Raw genomic sequence first — 4,241 nt, forward strand, 5'->3', positions numbered from 1 at the left:
GGTGCGTCATTTACCGTATCGTAGACTCTGCAGCGATGATAGATCCTCTCTCATTTTACCTGAGAATCGTTGATGACAGGTGAGGAGTGTTGTCAATAGAAGCTGCCAGCTGTGTCGACTACACACAGCCACCATTCCAGTAGTCCAACTCTCTTCAACACCCTCACACTTACACTCACACTCAACAATAGTGAAACTATAACTCATACCCTTCCCCCCCTTTTTTTTCTTCTATCCTCGCCTCCGCTTTACGCTTCTCCATCTCTCTCCCTCTTTCTTCAACTTTTTCTCTCTCTCTCTCTTCGCCTTCTCTCTCTCTCTCTCCATCTCTTCTCCCCCTCTTCTCCCTCTCTCATATAAAACTATATTAATTATTCAATGTCACTTTATGCCTATGGTTTTGTTGCTTCAAAATCAATTTTAATGCTCCTACACAGACTACATTCATGCACACACACACACACACACACCTATTCATATCCTTATCTCTGTGCGCGCGCGTATATACATATATACATGTATGTATGTATGTATGTATGTATGTATGTATGTATGTATGTATGTATGTATGTATCTGTATGTATGTATGTATGTAGTATGTATGTATGTATGTATGTATGTATGTATGTATGTATGTATGTATGTATGTATGTATGTATGTATGTATGTATGTATGTATGTATGTAGTACAGTTAAGAAGAGAACTACTTACTACAGAAAACGAGTGTAAATATTTATTGTGTTAAAACCACGCTCTGTTACTACACACATTGACCTCAGCACGACAATAAATTGATGTATGTGTACAAGCGTGTGATTATATATATATATAAATGTCTATCTATCTATCTATCTATCTATCTATCTATCTATCTATCTATCTATCTATCTATCTATCTATCTATCTATCTATCTATCTGTCTGTCTGTCTGTCTATCTATCATCTATCTATCTATCTATCTATCTATCTATCTATCTATCTATCTATCTATCTATCTATCTATCTATCTGTCTGTCTGTCTGTCTATCTATATACTACCCCCCACACACAGACGAATTCGCTTAGACATAGCGATACTTAATAACCAGTTACTAGAGCTCAACACACTCATGCTTCCGAGCTAAGAGTCAGGAGAGTACAGAGCATTATATCAGTTAAAGAATGACAATAGAACATCAATTATGTAAACGACTTCATTAGCTTACAGCTGTTTCTGTTAACTGAAGCCTTGCGGTCAGAGCTGAGTGAGCGTGTGGTATCTCATAGCTTCCTCAGAGCCATTTAAACGAAGTTTATTGTTACTGAGAAACACAGCCCTCCCCAAGCACCGCACCACTTGAGTTTGAAGGAGAAACGAAGGTAGTCACCTGAATGTATAAATGTGAATCTATGTATGTGTGTGTGTGTGTGTGTTTGTATGTGTTTTATGTATGCATGTATATGTGTATGTTTGTATGTATGTATGCATATGTGGCTGCGCGATAAGATGTTCGCTTCCCAGTCATACGGGGTTTTGGGTTCTGTCCCACTGCATGGAACTTTGGCCAAGAGTCTTCTACCATAGCCTCAAGTCAACCAAAAGTTTGTCAATAGATTCGGCAGACGGAAACTGAAAGAAGCCCGTCGTACACACACACACACACACGTATGTATGTATGTATGTATGTATGTATGTATGTATGTATGTATGTATGTATGTATGTATGTATGTCATTATTCAGTTTTATTTCAAGATTTCTTGCCAATAACGAAAGAACCGGTTTCTAACCTAGATTCAAGGCTCCTTCATTGGAATTTCAACATGAACAGGGTTATTTTTGTATGTACGTATGTATGTATGTATGTATGTATGTACGTACGTATGTGTGTGTGCGTGCGCGCGCGCGCGTGTGTGTGCGTGTATGTATCTTCCAATGTGTAAAGCACAATTTTGCGCCTAAGTCTAAACTTATGCAAAAGAACGCATCTTTCCATGGATAAGCTTGTACAGACTTTGTGATTTTATCTGGGATTTGAAAAAAACAAAAAAAAAAAGAAAAATCCCAAAATTTTGCGTCACTCAATTTTCCAAGACCAACAAGAAACTTTCAACATCGTTTTAATGTAATTTCTTCACACGCTAATGGATTGTGTGTGTGTGTGTTGGGATTTTATACAAACGGTCGGATGTTATAATAATTAACTGTAGCTAGTTTAGAGCGTTATGATTGCGAGTTCAAATCCTGCGCTGATCCACTTTGCACCGACGCGGTAACCACCAGTAGTATATTTATTAATATATCATATAAATATACTTGGTCGGAACAGTCGGTTACATATATATATATCCGTTCAATAAATGTCTTGTGATTAATATAGCACACACACACACAAAATTATGTATGTATATAGTGGTTGTGTCACCGAAAACGAAGTCTTTAGACTGGTTCCCTGGTAAATAACATTTTATCAATCCCGATCAAATTTCGTTTCATACTATGTAATTAGATTCCGTAGGTTAAAATAAATTAGTCTGCAGCTCATTTGCATTTTTTTGCTTGCCACGAATATAATTAACGTCTTACAATAACAGAATCTTTTCACAGAAAAAGGAAGAGAAAAAAAAAGGCAATAGTAACGCAAACAAAAATAAACAAACTTAATACATGAATATAAAAACAGACAGCAGCGGCTTTTATTTGGAATTAATATCTTATTTTCCCTCCTGTTGCGGATTATGTTTATCAGCAATGACGTCATTTTCCCCCTCCCCTTCGTTCATTTACTTCTCCTCCTCCTCCTTTTACTCTTTTCCCTCCTTCTTACACCTCATTAAATATACTTTTACTTTCTCTTTCTCCTTTTTTTATTATTATTTCTTCCCGTTTTTTTTCTTTTTGTTTCTTTATCCTTCCGCTTTCTCGTTTTTCGGTTCGTTTTCTTTATTCTTTTTCATTCTATCCTAATATCTTTCTGTTTTACCTTCGTCTCTTTCACCTTTAACCTTTATAAATATGTTTCTCCTCTCATCTTTTCTCTCTTTCCTCCTCATCTTCACCGCTTTCTCTCGTCCGTAATATTGTTTATCACGATTATCTTCCTTCCTCTCTATTCTCCACCCTTTTCACTGTACCCAGTGACATTTCACTATTGTTGTTGGACAACATCGACATGGAGTAAAACAGGAGCTCAGGCTGACTTTCTTTTAAGTTTTATTTAAACTTATTTTGTCATTTACGTAGCTAAAGCAAAATCGAAAGGTAGGAACTTAGAACCCTCCAAACACCATTTAATTGACCAGTAAAACGACTTGTAAAAAAATATTGGTTTCGTTTGACCAATAACAACACCAAATTTGTTAAGGCAACTCATATAATCATTTGTAATCTTTTTCTCCCCTCTTGTTTGAGAGGTGGAAGTCAAAGCTACTGTCTTGAAACAATACCATTAACAAACATTGATTGTAATTGACTGACTTGGAATATCAGTCCATATTGGTGAGTAAAACCTGTGGTTGTCGTTTAAACCAATCATGTTTGTGAGCCACTCTCCGGCTATCTATCTGCGGCTTTATATAGCTATGGTACGACCTCACCTGGAATTTGCATCACCGATCTGGAACCCCTATCTTGCCCAGGATATTAATCGTCTGGAAGCCGTTCAGCGACGTGCAACCAAGAGAATACCCTCCATCAGGCATTTGCCATATTCTGAACGCCTTACTTCCCTGGGCATGGACACATTGAAACTCCGACGTCTGGCAGCTGACTTGGCAGACACCCATAAAATTATTAACCATCTTATTTACACTAACTCTGAGCACCTCTTCAAACTCCACCTGTCTAACACCCGTGGACATGTTTACAAAGTCAGAAAACAGCACAGCTCCCATGACTTTCAGAAACATTTTTTCACGCTGAGAGTTGCTGAAGCAAAGAACAAACTGCTGGCATCAGTTGTTAGTTGTCGGAGCACTGCATCCTTAAAAACTTCCATGCTTCCTGAGATTCTCCAACACTACACCTGATTTTCTCCCCTCCATACACACGCAAGCATGTATCTGACTCATTCACTGTTCGCTTTCCAGACATTTGTACATTACTGCATATACTTTATACGCACTTTTCACAAGTTGTGGTGCACCTGGGCACTGTATACAAACTTTTCTTTATTATTATAAAGATTTTATGTCTGACCAAGACTACAGGCGGTAGCAGACGACTATCTCAGTAACCAATGGGTTTGTTACGTATATATATAT

The 4,241-nt window shown here is 37.5% G+C and overlaps 1 long non-coding RNA gene across 1 annotated transcript in view; it reads right to left on the minus strand.

The window, feature by feature from the left end:
• The window catches only part of LOC115219894, a 28,955-nt gene extending 28,755 nt beyond the window's left edge, over window positions 1-200 (minus strand). The window contains exon 1 of the long non-coding RNA XR_003882383.2: window positions 15-200. This is a non-coding gene — a long non-coding RNA (uncharacterized LOC115219894). The remainder of the gene's footprint in view (window positions 1-14) is intronic.
• Window positions 201-4,241: the final 4,041 nt, after the last annotated feature.

The sequence above is a fragment of the Octopus sinensis genome, linkage group LG15, assembly GCF_006345805.1.
Source record: "Octopus sinensis linkage group LG15, ASM634580v1, whole genome shotgun sequence".
Taxonomy (NCBI): Eukaryota; Metazoa; Mollusca; class Cephalopoda; order Octopoda; family Octopodidae; genus Octopus; species Octopus sinensis.